General features: G+C 35.2%; 1 protein-coding gene and 1 pseudogene across 1 annotated transcript in view; one reads left to right on the forward strand and one right to left on the reverse strand.

Annotated features, from left to right (window-relative positions):
- The window catches only part of GPC5 (glypican 5), a 1,350,080-nt gene that overhangs the window by 1,192,841 nt on the left and 138,004 nt on the right, over positions 1–19,235 (reverse strand). The window lies entirely within an intron of this gene.
- Positions 16,954–17,071, forward strand: LOC121477191 (annotated as a pseudogene).

The following is a 19,235-nucleotide window of genomic DNA, read 5'->3' on the forward strand; positions in this document are numbered from 1 at the left end:
TAAAGGAATTATCAATCATGCATTTACAGGCCTTTCCTTATTAGCCCTTCTCACTATGTGAAATAGTGAGATTAACTTAGAGATGACTGCAATGGTCCAAATGAGAGGGGATGAAGGCCTGGTCTAGAGCAGTAGAATGGAGGGAAAAAGATGGATCTGACATCTTGGGGATGCTTATTTTGAGGTACTTATGGGACATACAGTGGCCTGCTTTTATGTTGCATTTGGAGCTGCATATAGATGATCTGATCTAGAAATAGAGACTGTAAAGTCACTGGTACACTGGTAAGTGGTAAAAGTTTATAATTACAAGACACTACTGAGAGAAAGAGAAAGAGAGAACATAAAGACCAAGAAAGATAAAGATAAAACCCTGAAAATATAAAACACAATTAAAGAGGAGAAATAAGAGTCACAAGAAGTAACTTTTAAAAAGGTAGGAGGATTGGAAAAGTGTTATTATAAAAACTAAAATTGAAAAAGAAGCCACTGAGGAGCTATCAATAGTCTCCCTATCTCTCCATAGGGAGAGATGGTCAAGGATCAAACACTGCACAGAAGTCAGCCAGCTGGAAAATAGGATCCCCTAATTGTCACCAGTGATCTCTGATGGGGCCAGTTCAGTAAAGAGGGCATAAAAAACAGACTGGTGAGCTGAAGAGGTAATGAAAAAAAATGTCTATTCATCCCATCTATAATAAATTTATATTATTAATATTAATGTATTAACTAGTGGAAAAGTTGATAAAACCCATAGAGAGTAAAATTGTTCTAGGTTTGGTGGAAAGGGGATGAAACAATGAAGCAGCAGTTTAAATGGCTGTCAGAGGCCAATGCAATGTCAAACATATTTTGGAGGCTGAAAAGAGACAAAGTGGAAGGAGAGAAATTGAAAATACAGTAAAACAAGGGATGGAGAATACAAGAAGGTGATGAATGCTAAGGGGAAGAAATCACGAGTACAGGTCGAGCTTTTGACTTGTGAAGGAAGAGGCATCCTCATGTTTGGAGGTGAAATGAAGGAAGAAAGAATGGGTGAAGATTCACATCATAAATTCAAATTTTTGAGAAAGAATTTTTTTTAGATTTATTTATTTATTTTGGAGAGAAAAAGAGAGTGTACGCAGCGGGGAGGGCCAGAGGGAGCTGGAGAATCCCAAGCAGACTCTACGCTGAGTGCATGCCCCTGAGACCATGACCTGAGCCGGAATCAAGAGTTGGACGCTTACCAACTGAGCCACTCAGCCACCCAAAGGCAGAATTTTAAAAGTTAAGAGTGTTCTCACCTATTTTCTCTTTCTGCATGGTATAGGAGTACATATGTACCTGTCCTGTGGAGGGAGAAGGAAACTGCATAAGGTTATCGTCTCAATTTGTCCCAACTCTCCCACTAAAAAAGGCACCATCATTATCTCCATTTAGAGATGGAAAATGAGACTCAGAGAAGTTAAGAAACTTTCCTAAGGCCACAGTCAATATTGAACAGTGTGACTCCAGAAACTTGTTCTTAACTAGTATGCCCTTCAGAACAATCCTATATTCCTACACATAGCCAGGCTGACATGTCAAAAGTGAGAAAGTTAATCCTTAAAGATCACATCAAATGTGAAGTGTAAGAATATTTACCATGGCTGTAAGAGTGGATTTTTGATGCATGATTAGCATTAGCCACTCTGGAAATGCAAGGCACTGCTGGATGAGATGTTTCTCCATCTCTCAATAAAAGGAAGATTACACCAGTGTTATTAGTATCCACCAGTGGATTAGCCTTGCAAATACATTCTGTGTAAGGCACCAGAGTATATCTGTATTGGTTTGAATGTGCAACCAGTATTGAAGCTGATTTGAAGCTGTTCTTTACAATTTCCTATTGTGAGGTTCCACATTGTGAGCACTGAACCAGAAATCTCATTACTTTAATAGCAATATGGCAAGGATAATACACAATGCAGGAGAAATTGTGTAAACAGTAATCTCCCAAAAGTGCTGGACTTAACTCATACATGCTTCAATATTTAGCCATACAACTCGATTTGATGAACCCTTGAATGTAGTCTGTGTTCCTTGACATGTGAGAAAACAAGAAAAAGGAGGTCCTGCTTTCAGAAACTTATCATCTCATTAGGAAAAAAAAAGCCTTCATAAAAAATAATCAAATAATAAAATGATGACATTTCAAAAAGCAAGTGATATCATGATTAAAGTAGGAAGTATCAGTGGGTGCTATAAGAGTCTATAAAATGTTTCATAAAAGAGACAGATAAGGAAGAAGCCACAAGAAAAGTATCTGCTGAATGACTAAATGTGGGAAGAAGGAAGGAAGGAAGCAAGGGAGACTGATTTGGAGGTTGAATACAAAGAACAGTCCCTCAGACAAACTATTTTGATGTGCTGTTTATTTTCTTAAATAAGAAGAGGGGGATTTGGAGGGGTTTTGTTTTCTGTTTTTTGTTTTTGTTTTTTAAGATGTTTTTAAGATGAGGGATGCCTGGGTGGCTCAGCAGTTGAGCATCTGCCTTCGGCTCAGGTCTTGATCCTGGGTCTGGGGATCCAGTCTCACATCGGGCTTCCTGCGAGGAACCCACTTCTCCCTCTGCCTATGTCTCTGCTTCTCTTTCTGTGTCTCTCATAAATAAATAAATAAAATCTTAAAAAGAAAGAAAGAAAGAAAAAGAAAGAAAAAAAAGAAGAAAGAGAAAGAAAGAAAGAAAAAAAGAAAGAAAGAAAGAAAAAGAAAGAAAGAGAAAGAAAGAAAGAGAGAAAGAAAGAAAGAAAGAAAGAGAAAGAAAGAAAGAAAGAAAGAAAGAAAGAAAGAAAGAGAGAAAGAAAGAAAGAAGAAAAGAAAGAAAGAAAGAAAGAAAGAAAGAAAGAAAGAAAGAAAGAAAGAAAGAAAGAAAGGAAGGAAGGAAGGATGAGTACAGAGTGGATGTGGGGTTTGATTCCACAATCCTGAGATTATGACCTTAGTCAAAATCAAAAATCAGACATTTAACCTACTGAGCCACTCAGGCACCCCAAGAAGGTGTTTTATAGAGATAATTTTCAAATGATCTCTAATGTTTTAATGAGATCAATCCAAATGTGCCTTACTATTGCTGTTTATTGTACTATTATTATTTTAGGCATAAATATGCTCTTGAAAAAAATGCACAATTAGACATTTTAAGCAGATGCTAAGAAACTCTACTGTGTATGAGAAGACGTTCAAAAAAGTGATCCTCAGTTTTGTTGTATATTTATACTTTGTGTATTAAATGACCCTGAAGCAAGGTCTATCTGTAAATAACTCATTTCACTTTCAAATAACACTATAGGGGCCTAAAATGTTAATTGCCAACCTTTTTAGTTATGAACACATCAACAGACCATCCTAAAATATTAAGGAAGACAAGAAATTGGAGTTGTTTAGTAGAACAATGAGTTACCAGTAAGCAGACATTATTGCAGAAGCTTGAAAATCAAATCTCTTGTGAAAATTATGTTGAAACATATTGTAAATTTCTGAGACCTCTATGATTTCAGCATGTCACGATTTGAGACACCAGTTTTGAGTGTTGGTGCTATCAGAGTTTCTTTCTACATAGCTAATATGCCTAGTGTGTTCCCTTGAATTCATTTCCATTTTTATTTGTAAGATTATGTATCTACCAAATATCTCCTTTAAAAGACATCAAACTGATCAAAAGTCATGTCTAAATAAAAGTAGGCTCTATTATAAGCCAGGAAACAGTTTGTCTATCATATTTAAAACAGAACCACACAATTAATTTAAGCTTGAAGGAAAGACAATAGAAGCAATCTTGGATAAGATTTTTTTTAAAGAAGAATATAACTTTTTTTTTCAAAATTTACTTTAGGTTTTCATGTTCTAACATATTAATATGACAAAGTAATCTTTATTTTTTCAAAGTAATCTTTAAATAAAAATAATAAATATTAAAAATATTTAAAAGAAATAATAGGGATCCCTGGGTGGCGCAGTGGTTTGGCGCTTGCCTTTGGCCCAGGGCGCGATCCTGGAGACCCGGGATCGAATCCCACATCAGGCTCCCGGTGCATGGAGCCTGCTTCTCCCTCTGCCTATGTCTCTGCCTCTCTCTCTCTCTCTCTCTGTGACTATCATAAATAAATAAAAATTAAAAAAAAGAAATAATAACCTCAGAATATATAGAGACATGAATAGACAGAGCTCAACTCTGAATTCTGTATGTGGTCTCTTTAACTTTCAAAAATATAACACATACAGGGGTGCTTGGGTGCTTCAGTCCGTTAAGCATCTGACTCTTGGTTTTGGCTCAGGTCATGATCTCAGAGTCCTGAGATCAAGTCTTGAGTCATTGAGCTCTGTGCTAGGAAAAGAACCTGCTTAATATTCTCTCTCTCCTCTTCTCCTTCTACCTCTCTCCATCTCACTTGTGTGTGCATGCTCTCTTCGCCTTTCTCTCTCTCTCTCTAAAAAAAAAAAAAAAATGTTTACATATACATATAAATATAAATATATATATATATACATATACAACTCATACACAATAGTGTACAGCACAGCATTAGCACTCATGGAAAGAGTGTTACCAGAATCCCAGAAGCTCTATTTATGACCTTCTGATATAAACCCTCTTTCTGCCCCAAATACTGTTATTCTGACTCAAACAGCATATATTGATATTATTGCATATGTTTAACTTCATATTGCAGTTCATTGTAGCCTTTGGAATGTAAGAGAAACATTATCAGCATTTTATTATTAAGTGTGGTGCTTGCCATAAGGTTTTCTCTATCTACCTTTATCAAATTCAGTTCTATTTCTAGATACTACTTTTACCATTAATGTATGTTAAATATTATCAAACCCACTTCTGCATGTATAAAGATGATCCTGTGATTTTTTTTTCCCCCTCTTTGGTCTCTTAAAGTGAGAAATTATATTGCATGATTTTCTGGTGGGAAATCAAATTTAGATTACTGAAAACACTACCTAGTTTTTGTGTATTATGACCATATGTATATATATCCCTTATTTCTCTCCTGAGTAAATTGTTTAATTTCTGGTCTTTCTGTGCTCAGTGTAGCTGGGGGAAAGGAGGGTGTTGTTTTTATTAGAGTTGTCAAATACTAGCTCTTTATTCTGGTTATTTTCTATTTTGCTTTTTATTTTTTCTGTTGTTACCATTATTTCTTTTCTTCTATTTTATTGGAGATGGACAAAATCATTGATTTTCCATTTTTCTTTACTTGTAAGAAATTCAATTATCACTCTGAATTCTCCTCTGCATCCAAAATATTTGATATTTTCTCTTTTCCTTTATTATTCAATTAAAAATATTTTCCCTTACCTAAAAGTATATTTTAATTTCCAAACCTAAGGGACTTTTATGCTATCACAATATTATTTATTCTGATTTAATTCTTTGGTGAAGAAAATAATCTTTTTAATTTTGTTCAAACTCATGTTAGAGTCCAGAATATGGTCACATTTTATAAATGCCTGTGTGCACTTTAAATGAATGCCATATTATAAAATTGTGAGCAATGTCTTAGGTATATCATTCCAAATTGTTAATCACATCATTTAAGTTTACTGTATTCTTACTAATTTATTTTCATTTTCTTCTTCAAGAAGTTGCTTTTGTTTCGTATTTTTAAAAAACTATGCCAATGAGCGCCTACAAATCCAACACTGTTCTTCACTGTAAATTGAAATTCAATTCAATCACTGTAACATGTGCCTTTTTGGTTTTAGTAATGCTTTATGCCTTAAAGACTTTTCAAATATTAATATTGCCATACTGTGATGGGTTGGTGTGCTTTATGTTTTCATTAGTTTTATTTGTTTATTTTTAGGTGTTTGCATTATATACTTTTTCTATCCTTTTTACTTGTTAATTTTTCTAGATTCTTTCATTTTAGGTTGTCTCTTATAAGCAGCATATATTTAGTTTTCTTTTCCAGTCTTACATCCGTGACTTTTATTTTGAGTACTTAATGTATTTAACATTAACTCACTTATGAGATACGTGACTTTAGTTGAATTTATTATTGGCTGCTTGTTCTACCTTTCTTATGTTTTATTTCCTTTCATACCTGACATTTTTTATTGATTGTTTTTTTACTATGCCATTTTCCTTATATTTTCTTGGTAGTTACTCATTCTTTTATTATCCTTATAGTTGTTATCCTAAAACTTCAAATAGGCATTCTTGACCTAGAGAAGTCTAGTCTGAAGACAATATTATCCTTTTCTAAATAGTAAATGATCCCAGAATGCTTCTATGTCTTTCTTAGATGCTACTAATCATTCCTTAGATGCTACTATTGTATATTTTAATACTATATATGTTTTAAACCCCACAGGGCATTTTCACTATTACTGTAATAGATGGTGTTTATGTCAGGAGTCCCCAGGATCACCCTTACATATGGAGATTAACTAAAAGCACACAGGGACTCAGCATATAGTTTGTACTCACAGCAAAGATTTATAAGGTCTATGTAATAGTAAGTACATGCATCTGGATTATAACGTAAAAGAAGCAGGCAGGATCTGAAGGAATTCATGTGCAGATTTCCTTAGACTCTTCTCCCTTCCATAAGACATTGTTACATAGGGGCAGCCCGGGCGGTTCAGCGGTTTAGCGCTGCCTTCAGCCCAGAGTGCAATCTTGGAGACCTGGGATCCAGTCCCACATCAGGCTCCCTGCATGGAGCCTGCTTCTCCCTCTGCCCACGTCTGTGCCTCTCTCTGTGTGTCTCTCATGAATAAATAAATAAATTTTAAAAAAGAGATTGTTACATAGAGTATACTTTTCCCTCAACAATAAAATTGCAGCAACATGTGAGCATTGTCTACTTAGGGAAAGCCACTGGAGACTCTGCCCAAAGTTTGTAATGGAGCTGTTTTGATTGGCTTCTTAGGAGCTGATCACATAAGCACCCTCTGCTGAGCTGGTGCCAAATTTCTAATCTCCTTTAAGGAAATGAGATATTCAGCATAAACTGCGTGGTTTGTACAAATATCCTAGGAATAGTGAACCGTTATAATTTCAGAAAGTTTTATATCAGTTAGTTACCAGCCAAGTTCCCAGAGGCCAGCCAGAGGCCAGTCTTGCAAGCAGTACTAAAAATTGCAGTATCAGGCCTGCTATGATATTTTTCTACAAAGTATTATTTTAAATTTATCCATATACTTAGGGTTTTTATGGTGCCTCAGTCCTTCTTACATTTCTTAGTTTCTATAGGTGATCATTTTTCTTTCTGCCTAAATAACTGACCTATTTTTGACGTCAAGTTTACTGATGACAATGTCTCTTACTTGTCTAAAAAATACAGCAATGTTTCATCTTGGGGGATATTTTTGGTGTGTATAGAATTCTAGGTTTATAGTTATTTTCACTTACTCCATTAACATTTCATTGTCTACTGGTTTCTATCTTTTTCTGCTGACATCTGGCTAACTGGTGATCTTATCTCTGCCCCCTTAAATGTTCTAAATGGTTTCCCTTGGTCACTTTTAGGACTTTTTTTCTTTGTCTTGGTTTTCATCATTTTTACTTTGATAGGCTAGATATGATTTTCTTTTTACTTATTACACTTGGGGTTCATTTATACTCTGATGTCTCTCATCCTTTGGCAAAATTTCTCAACTCTCGGCCTTTTGTGTATTGTTTCTACCCTTTCTCTCTGCTCTCTCCCAAGATTCCTACTAGACATTTTATATTTCCGATCCTTTTATCTGAGTATTTTGTTTTAACAGATATTACATGTACTAACTCCTTCAGCTTCCTCAAATCAGCTGTTAAACTCATCCATCAGTCTTCATTTGGTTATTTTATTTTTCAGTCTAAAATTTCCTATTTATAAAAATAAATAAATAAATGAAATGAAATGAAATCCCTCATCTGTTTCTTTTTTACATACCACATGCTTCTGCCTAGAATTTGAATCTTTCCTGCCGTTTTCCTGAAAATCAGGACACATCATTTTTTCCATACGTCTGTGTTTGATATAGTCATTAACTGAAAGTTCTGTGAACCTGTTTCTTTGGTGTTCTATCCTGTTTCTCTGTCTTCTCGTATAACTGTTTTTGTTTGAGTGCCAAATATTTTATTTGGAATATTAAAGACATAATTTGGAGCCTCAGATAACATTATCTTTCTGCCAAGAATACTTTCTTTTGATTTTTGGAGTTTTCTAAGACTATGGGAAGCCCATATCACCTTGATATAATCAGAAATTGAGATTACTCAATGCTTGGTTTACAACCTTTTAAGGGACAATATTTTCTGCTATAAGCTTATTCCTAGAGTATAGACCTTAGAGTCCAAACGCCTGCCTTGGCAAGTCCCAACTTCCAACTTTTGTTCTCCTAGTACTGTGAATCTGTCAAAATCTGTGCCTCTCAATTGCCTCTTCCAGAATCTGGACACACAGGGGAAAAGCCTCTGTAAGCCAAGCTTATCATTATGGGTTTCATTTTTCTCTTGGACTTTGGCCCTATAATTATTTACATGCTACTTCTCTGATGCCTTCAAGCAAATGCTTGTGTAGGTTTTGGAGATTTGCTAATTCTTTTCAGTAAAGATTAGTCTAATTCATCCAGTCCCTCGTGTATATTTGTTGGGAAGTACATGCATGCACACACGTGTATGAGATTTTAAATTTTTCTTCATATTAAGCTAGTTATTGAGAGGTTGTCATATTGAAATTGTCAATATTCTACAGATAATGTAATCATTTTAGAGCACAATAGCCTCACAAACTGTGCAGAATTGAAATTATAAACATTTTAAATAAAAGTGGACTAATGCCGCAAATAAATATGCAATTATAAAATATGTGAATGAATATATACCCTCCACAGAAATTAGTTATGACACAAGCAATAGCAAAAGCTGTAAAAGAGACCTGCACACCAATCCAACATTATAAGTAAAGTCAGGGAGACCACAGTAAGATCTAAGATGAATCAAGATCTAAGATGGAAGGGAGATGAGTCAGTCCTGGCAGAAAGTCAGGTTCAGAGTGAAAAACAAAATGTAGAAACCACAGTAACAATCCAAGTTCCCAGAGCCAACACCAAGAGGGCCAAGATGGTGTTATACGTGTGTCACTCTAGTTACGTATCTACACCCCATTTTCTCTAAAAATCTCTTTTAAGAGCACACAGACATTACACATACTACATAGTAAAATCTGAACACACACATCTCACAGATATAATAAATTAATGGATACAGGTAGAGTAAAAAGACCTTCACAAGCTTCTGACTATAAGAACAAGAATGACTGCATTCTTGTCAGGGAGTAGGAAGAGGGGAGGGTGAGAGCATAGAGTGGAGAAGGAGATTTGAGGTAAGAGAAAAGCCAAAATACCTGTGGCTAGATCTCATGTATAAAAGCCAAAGGAAAAAAAAATTCCCAAAGACTAGGAAAGGCTGTAAAAATTTCCCTTGAGAAAAAGTAACTGTTTTTACTTCTATATATTTTCTAGAGGGGAATGGTCTTTAATCTATTTGGTTATATACATTCTGCCCTGAAAAGTTTTAAAGCATGAACCTTAAGTATTGAGATTAATTATGCTAAAATGCATTAATTGAAAAATTATGTCTCTTGTATGACACAAACTTATCACCAAAGAAGTACCTTGAAAGCATTATAATGCTCTAATTCTGAGGCTCTTACAAATTAGCAAATAAAAGTACAGAATGATATCATCATCCAAAAGAATAAGGGGATGGGAAATGACATGATGAATAGATAAATAAGATGACACAAGCTAAGTTTTAAAAAAGCAAGTGTTAAGCTGAGAGGAATTCTGGGCCAAAGACACAGCATGTGGTTGAATCACAGGTATGAGAGTGAATGGCAAATGTCATAGACCTTCCTAAGATCTTAAGAGACTTACAGAAGGAGATGAGAACTTTTTTGTTTTGTTTATTTACAAAAGTAAGACTTCAAAATGCATATTTATTAATTACTTAATTTAGGAAACATTTTAAAAGTGGAAATCCAGCATTAGCATAGGACATAAAGAAGTATAAGACTCAAAAGCAGACTATACTTTTCCTTCTAGAAACAAAGGATAAAAAGAAAGGGAATTAGAAAATTTCATCATCCTAAAATATAGTAGGAACTGTGTTAAATCCACACTAACGTCTTTGAGGAAAGTGATGAAATCTGAACCAAACTTCTCTTCCAGGAAAACGGTCCTGAGAAATGAGTAACAATTCTGTCGAGAGAAGGTAATGAAATGACAATGGAAGTAGTAAATTTTGGGAAAACAAAACAAAAAACATTCAGTGTATTACTAATCTGGTACTGCATAAAAAATGTCTCAGTTTTCTTAGTCTGAAACAACAGATATTTATTATCTCACAATGTTGATGGATCAAGAATTTGGGAGTAGTTTAGCTAAGTGGTTCTGGTTCATGGTGTCTCATGAGGCTGCAGTTGAAATGCTAGCCAGAGCCGCTGTCATTTGAAGGCTTGATTGGACTAGATGATCTGCTTCCAAAAAAGTTCACTCACATGGTGACTGGAAGTCAGCCTCAGTTTCTTACTGCTGTAACAGAAGGCTTGTCACTTGCTACAGGGACCTCTCCTTGAGGCCTGCTTAAGCATCCTTGTAACATGGCAGCTGGCTTATCCCAGAGTAAATGATCCAAGGCGAGAGAGATTGAGAGAGAGAGAGAGAGAGAGAGAGAGAGGGAGAAAGGCTAAAGCCACATTGTCTTTGATCTAAACACAGAAATCAGATACTATCATTTCTGCCTCATTTTATTTTTTAGAAACAAATCACTAAATCCAGCTCATACTCCAGGGGAAGAGGATTAAGTTCCAACTTTTGAAAGAAGTGTCAAAGAATTTGTGGACACATTTTAACCCACCACATGTAGCCTCCAAGATGTTGATATAAGGGTTCAAGGTGTCATGAGTTCATGGAAAAGACAGGAAGTGCCCACTTTAGAGCTACTATTAAATCAATCGGTTGGGGGGTTGTTTGTTTAGGTGGGGTTTTTTTGTGGGATTTTGGGGGATCCCATGGTAACAAGCATTTGGAAGAGGAAGTTTGTAGCCCTACCAGTACCATTTTCTTTTGGACATAGTTTCATAATAATAACAGAAGCTTGTCACAGTAAGGAGTCTAAGAGAACAGACAATCTGAAAGTTTCTGGCACAGTACATGGAGGATAAGAGGAAGAAAAAGAGAAAACAGTAAATGAGAAGTCAGCTGTGCACACGGAAGCATCAACAGCAGCCAGGGAACTAGAAAAATGTACTAACAGCTTACAAAAGACAAAGTCTATAAGCCCCGGGGCTTTTCTCCAAGGGGACTTCTTTCCAAAATGGCCAAGGCACAGCCTAGCCTGTGGGTGTAAAGGAGTGGTAGAAGCACAGCTTCTAATTCAAGTAGATCTTTGCGTAAGTTTATTTGCCCAAGGATCCAACTACTTCCACAACCCTTATCTGACAGCTAAGTGACTAAAAGAAAGATCACATCAACCAGTCCTTCAGTCAGCTTCTAACAAAAGAATCCAAATAGTGCCAAGAGAGATAAGAACCAAGGATCACATTATTTTCTGGGAAACTGAAGCCTGGGTAGGAGAGCCCCGCTGCGAGGCGGTAGGGAGGGAGGTAGGTGGGCAGGAGAGGACATGTAATACAGAATCTATGCAAAGATTCAGACCCAAGAAAAGGAGGAAAACACAGAGTAGGTCTTTTCACAAGCAAATTAAAACAAAACAAAACCAAAAAACCCACTGAGATGCAAGAGGTTGAAAGCTGAAAGCAATCAACTGTGAATCTGCAAAGTGTGACATTGGAAGTTATTCAAGACATTTAGAACTTTGAGTTTGGTGGCTTCCTGTTGAGTTTGCCCATGGAAGTTAATGGCAAGATTCTGCTTAGTCTTGGCTTCTGTGATACTCTGGCCTGGCTATGTATCATTATGGCAGTGGTTTCCAACAGAAGGGGTCCCTTTCCACCCCACCCCCACTCTAGCCCTCAGCAGGCTCCAGTAAGACATCTCTTTACCATGCATTCAGAGGTGTAATGTCTTTTCAGTATTGCTAATTCCTGAGGGCCTTGGCAATCCCTGGGTGCCTTGAATTTGGCACCCACCTTTGTAAACTGAAAAGTTGCCTCAAAAATCTCCATACTCAGTGCTGTTACCCCCCTGGGAACCTGATGGAGACAAGAAGCACTTTTTCCCAAATTTGCTTATTTTAAGTAGTTTTAGTTCTTTCTGTTTCTTATACTTTTCCCTATCTATTTTTAGCTTCTGACTTTGCCTATGTTATTATTGAATGACAAAATTCAGGACATATCTACTTCTTCACTGACATTTTTACATTATCAGTTTTTATAATGAATAAGTGTGGCATCAATTATTCAATTATTGACATTTAAATCATCTTATTTAACACTGTTTCAGTTGTCATTCCTTCTAGTCTCTTAGAACTGCTTTTGGCACTGAAAGTAATGTGGCAGCTAGGAAGCATGAAAACCATAATGGATATAGTATAAAAATAGTTTTTCAAATGTATAGCCACTTATAAGCATACTCTTAAAGAAAATAGCCCCATTATTCAAAATATTAGTAATGGAAAAAGTCACTGCTGTCTCATTTTGTAGCCACCAAATTGGCATCATACATACTCTATTTAATCAAAACTAAAAAAAAAGACTTTTTAAGGAATGACCAATTAACATACAGAGAGGAACAAAAAAGCTGCAGGCTATTGCATTAAGCATCATACACCTAGTCAAAGGAACTTTTCCGCCAGTGAGTATAGTTTTAACATGCATATAAAATGTTGTGCTCTTCTGGAAAAAAAAATTCTCAGCTAGCTCAAGTGTATTTTCTTGGATAGGTCTGTTATTCTCAACATCCCTATTTTCCAGTTGCAAATAGCTCTTTTAAAAATGCAATTTCAATGTGCTCTATCTTTAAATGGGTGGTACTAAGACTTTTGAAAGTATCAATTAGCAAGAAGCTTCAAATCCATGGAACAAACGGAATCTGACTCATGTGGGGTTTACATTGCATTTATTTCAGTAAATGTGATTACAGTTAAAAACTATTTTATACTATAATTTAAGAGACTTTCTTCCAAGAAAGAAACAAAGTGAAATGGTATTTTTTGCTGGGGGGGGGGGGGACTTGAATACTCACCAACAAATTCAATGCAGTAAAACAGTTGGAGGAGGAAGGGCTATAGGGCTTGAGATAGATAGAATTACAATACTCCTAGAAAATAAAACTTTAGAAAACCTGCCTGAGTAATCACATATTACAGACTGCAGTATATTTAGCTACTATTCCTCAGTCCTGTTTTCTGCAGGGACTTTGGACTACCATCTTTCTCAAACAAGGCTGGCAGCAAAGTTGTTTGGAGAACTCTCCAGCAAAACCAATTCCACAGCTGCATTCCAGAGTTTTGATGCCAGTAGTTCAAGACGATGCCTAGCAATCTGTATTTTTAACCTGCACCTAGAGACTCTTAGGTGGCTCAGTGGTTGGGCATCTACGCCTTTGGCTCAGGGCGTGATCCTGGGGTTCCAGGATCGAGTCCTGCATCAGGCCCCCTACAGAGGAGGCTCTGCATAGGCTCTCCGCCTATGTCTCTGCCTCTCTCTGTGTCTCTCATGAATAAATAAATAAAATCTTTTAAAAAATGAAATAAACTGCACCCAGAGAACTCCAGGGTCAAACTAGGCTTGGCAATAACTGCTATAAGCAGTCAGTAGTGGTAAAAAACAAACAAACAAACAAACAAACAAACCACAGCCAGAGTATTGAGAGAAATTCTTTTCTGTTCAAGACAAATGAGAGGCAAAAGTGATATTAGTGCTTGCTGTATAGTAGTAGGCATGAACATATGACAATTCTTCCTCTCGATATGGCATCTCTATGGCTTTCTAACATTCTTCTTATTTCTGATAAACTGTTTTCTGATTGCATATTTATTCTTACTTCTTGCTGAAAGAGACTTTTAATTTCAAGGCTTGAATAATTGGTTCCTTGCCAACCCTAGGGTTTGTAGAATCAAACTCCAGAAAACCATCTTTGTTTCCTGTATATTCATTAATGTATCACCTGATTCTGGCACTTGTCATTGTTTCAGTCACCTGGCTCTGGTTTACTTCTACCTCGTAGACTGTCAGAATTACAAAGTATGTTAAAGTTCAATAATATCCTATTTTATACCTTGGAAACTAAAGCCCAGACAGTTTAAGTGACTCATGTGATGTCACACAGCTCATGACAGACTAGAAGTCAAGTCTCCATATTTCCAGTTTGCATTCTTGAGCTACTTAGCTTCAAATGAGTCCCAGAAAGCAAAATCACAAATTAGAATTTAGTTGTAACTGTACTCAAAATGTATATTTTTGAATGTTTCTTACATTATATTTACCAATTTTAAATTTCTAAATTTAAAAAATAAATATTTAGCCATGAAGATAGTGTCATTTTTTTTGCAATTTTTGAGACAACTTTCATCAGTTTCCTGCTATTTCTATTTGATAAAAATGACAAACTAAGTGGCAAGAAATAGTGACAAAGTGGGAAAAGATATATAGGTATAAAAACATATATGCACACATACATACACACATATACACAATAAAATTTTGAGGAAAGACAAATTTTCATTTTTTATTGGAATACTTACTTTCTTGTTTGAGTCCATTTCATCTTACTCTTGCCACATTTATCTACATAGGAGGTTATCTGTAACCAAGTCTTATTTTCAATGTTCAAGAATATAAACTGATTTTAGTTTTTCTAACATATAACTAGGAAATTATTCTGATAATGCTACTAGAAGAACAGTATCAGTATACAATTTTATATATTCAAATATCTGAGAGGAAAGAATATCAAGTCTTTATTGAATATACAGCTAGCTTTTGAGTTCTTTTTTTTTTTTTAAGATTTTTTAGTTATTTATTCATGAGAGACAGAGAGAGAGACAGAGACAAAGGCAGAGGGAGAAGCAGGCTCCATCCGGGGAGCCTGACATGGGACTCGATCCCAGGTCTCCAGGATCATGCCCCAGGCTGAAGGTGGCACTAAACCTCTGAGCCACCCGGGCTTGCCAATAGCTTTTGAGTTCTTGAAAGTCATTTCATATAGTGATGAGTCATTAAGTATGTTTTTGAATGAAAATACTGAATAGCTTTATAGATACTCACTTCATTACTTTTTAGCATGGATGATTCCAGGAAATAACCTAAAAGCATTCCCATGATGGTAGGCATCTTCCCTGAATTGTTCTAATGATGAGACAGGAAATGATCTGTATCAATGTATATATACAATGTGCAATAATAAAGCTCTTTAAGAGTAGCTTCTTAAATAGATTCAACATCACCCAGGCAAATGCACTACCACCACTGTTTTCCAAGTGAGTCAACAAATAAGAACAAGTCTAGAGTCTACCTCATCATTCTTAGATGAACTCCTGACAGCTCTACCTTGTAATCCAGGAACTAAGTTGTGTATCCCTGGACCTAAGTCAAATAAACTTCAGCCCACCTTTTTATAGTTAACCTGGTTTGCCAGCATCCACTTTCTTCCCAGAATATCTGGGAGATTATGGGAGAATTAAAGAAGTAGTGAAGGTCAGAATGTCTCAATTAAGTGAAGTTATATTGACTGTCGCTTCAATTTTCACCAACATACCTTTGTGACTCTGGATTTTTCATAATAACTGTGATAAAACAAAGAACTAGGAGAGAATGTAGGTCACCAGATTGATAAATGGATCCAAAAAATGGGCATACCATAAGAATTGAGATAAGTTGAATATTTAAATCTGGTGTTGCCCAATACTGAGAAGTAAAATTTCTGTTCTGTTCTATAAGGTTACAAAGAAAATTCCTTGAGAATTTTCTGTCTCATAGACAGAAAATTCCTTGAGAAAATTGTCCTTTAATCCAAGATTATTTCATTCTACTTTATTTTTTTAAATATTTTATTTATTTATTCATGAGAAACACACACACACAGAGAGAGAGAGAGAGACGCAGAGACACAGGCAGAGGGAGAAGCAGACCCCATGCAGGGAACCCCATGTGGGACTTGATCCCGGGACTCCAGGATCACGTCCTGGGCTGAAGGCAGGCACTAAACCACTGAGCACCCAGGGATCCCCTTCATTTTACTTTATATTGTAAAATATATTTTTTTAGACATAAAATTTTCATAGTTGTTTTGTTGGTTGGCAAGATAAAAAGTTAAAAATAATAGAAAAAAAAAAGAATGCTGGGCATTCTCTATTACTGGTGAGGTCCCAGCCTTCTTCCCACTTTACTGCAAATGGACAAAAGAGAAAAGGCTCTAATTTTTTTCTCCGTTTGAGACAATTCAACAGAGAATTAAAATCAAAATGTTTCTATCCAAGTACAGAAAAAAGGCATTAATTATGCTTGTACACTAATCATTAATTAAAAGTTGACATTAACTCTGTATATGAAATAAACTCTGACTTTTTGTCCAAGAATAATCATCACTATTTTATAAAATAGTTGCTTGTGCATAGTGCAAAGAACAGAAGCATCAAAAATAAAGCTAAGTAAAATGAGAATTTGAGATGTTTTATACAGACTTAAGTATTGGACAGACAAGGAAAATAAGACAGAAGAATCAATTAGAAAAACATAAGTAACCACTGAGGCAATTATTGTGTTTTTTAATAGGCTATTGGCTTTATGTATAATAGAAACTAATTAGAGAGTTATATACTTTTCTAATTAACACTATATGTGGCTAAGAGACTTATCTCTTTCTAAATGTCAATTCCAGAGGGACCCAGAATTCTGAATGCCAAGCTCATCCCTCCTAATGGTTAATCAAACCACATCCACAATGGAAGTGAAATGATTTCAAAGCTGTGATCAATGAATCTGGAAATCCCAGATGATGTCTCTAAGATCTAAAAAGTAACCTAGAGCTTTGTGCAGTGGCAGTATCATAGCCAATGAGGTTTATCCGAGGCACGATTATTGCTAATTAAAAAGTAACCTAGAGAAAATTCATTATAGGAATTTCAAACACTTTAACATTAGACTTTACTGGGCTCAAATTCAAGCTCAAACATTTACTAATTGTAAATGTTGGACAACCGCTTGGGTAACTGCTTCAAACCACATATTCTCAAATATCAAGTGGAGATTACAGTAAAATCCTTGTGAGATAGGTGGGTGGGTAAAATAACATGATCATGAGTATTCCATTCCAAAAAAGGTTCAGTATTCCTGAGCCATTCAGGCATCCCTGGATGAAAATTTTTAAATGCATAAATAAACTAGGTAAGGAACAACCGTTACCCTTCTATTTGTTGGGATGCCTAGTTGGCTTCCGCGGTTGAGCATCTGCTTTTGGCTCAGGGCGTGATCCTGGGTTCACAGATTGAGTCCCACATCAGGCTCTCTGCAAGAAGCCTACTTCTTTCTCTATGTCTCTGCCTCTCTCTCTGTGTCTCTCATGAATAAATAAATAAAATCTTAAAAAAAAAAACCCTTTCTATTTGTCAGGATGGATATAAACAGACATAATTTTAAGATTTTGTTTATGATTATTTTTATAATTCAGAAGGCTTATCAAATACATTGTTCAATATGTCAATATGTTTTGTGAATTTTATCTTTTATTATTTTCCTTTGATGGGGATTAATCACCCTATTTATATATATTCACTTAAGTTCTTATTTAATTCTTTCATTATTATATTACATTTAAAACTTTCCTCTTCCTAGATTCTTGAACATGCATTCTCATCAGGAGATACAGATTGTGTCTGTTATCAAAATTTTAGGGAGGAGGAGTGAATTTAAAAAAAAAAAAAACATATATTTTAAAAGTCTCCTTACAAATGATAATAAAAGCAATGTTTGGAATTACTGATTAGTAAATTATTTTAAGGTATAATACGAGATGTAGAAAGTCTAGTTTTTCATAAATGTTTAGCCCTACTGTCCTAATATCAATTACTAAACAAATTCTTTCCCCAATAACTTAAAATGACACTTTTATGTCCAATAGTTTAACTATTTTTTGGTCTGTTGCTTAACTTTCTCTGTATTCTGCCTCAGTTTTCACTTATATTAATCTTTAACAGAGTTTACAGTGTGTATTTTACATTTTATAAAATTTTATGGATATATCTTGCCTTAAAGAAGAAATAAAATATTATACATGACTTACTATGTAAAATTAATTTTAAGATAAACACTAGTGACCTTTCTGGTTTATACTAATCTTTAACAAATCTACATGATATTAAAGACAAAATATGGGATCCCTGGGTGGCACAGCGGTTTAAGCGCCTGCCTTTGGCCCAGGGCACGATCCTGGAGACCCAGGATCGAATCCCATGTCGGGCTCCTGGTGCATGGAGCCTGCTTCTCCCTCTGCCTGTGTCTCTGCCTCTCTCTCTCTCTGTGTGACTATCATAAATAAATAAAAATTAAAAAAAAAAAGACAAAATATTTGGAAAATTCTGAAAAATAATCTATCTTTATTCTGTAGTAAAATACTACAGCTGCATTCCATCATTCAATAATAGCTCTAATTTATTCCTAGCAATGTGACATATGACTCAGGACTTCATATATATATTTATATGTATAAGTATATAAATATGAATATATATATTTGTATATAAATCTTGCTAGGTGACTAGCTACAAACCACTAAGGATCATGTCTTGGTATTTCAAGTAGTTCCAAAAATTGTAACATATGTTTTTGTTCTCCGTAAAATATAAGTTTATCCCAGTTTTTACATATTTCTTAAGATTAGTACATAAGCCTCGAGTTACCCGACATTATTTCAACAGTTTGAATTCTGGAAATCTCATAGGAAAGGTTACCTTAAGACAGTTGCAAGGAATGTCTCCTATATTTAAAGCAACTGCTGATCTGTTTGAAGCATTACATAAGTTTGTTCAGCTTCTCAAACTTTAATGAGCACAGGAATCTTTGGGGATAATTTGTTAAAATACAGATTCTGTGTGTTCAAATCTGAGTTCCAACAACTTAAAGTAGACCATTATACACACAGGATGATATGTGTGAACCTCATGGTGATCACAAAGCAAAAACTTACAGTAAATACACAAAGAAAATAAGAAATGAATCTAAACCTATAACTAAAGGAAATTATCAAACCACAAGAGAAAAAGAGAAGAAACAAATTGAGAGGAACTATAAAAACAGCCAGAAAACAATTA

This window comes from Vulpes lagopus, chromosome 16 (assembly GCF_018345385.1).
Source record: "Vulpes lagopus strain Blue_001 chromosome 16, ASM1834538v1, whole genome shotgun sequence".
In the NCBI taxonomy this organism is placed as follows: domain Eukaryota; kingdom Metazoa; phylum Chordata; class Mammalia; order Carnivora; family Canidae; genus Vulpes; species Vulpes lagopus.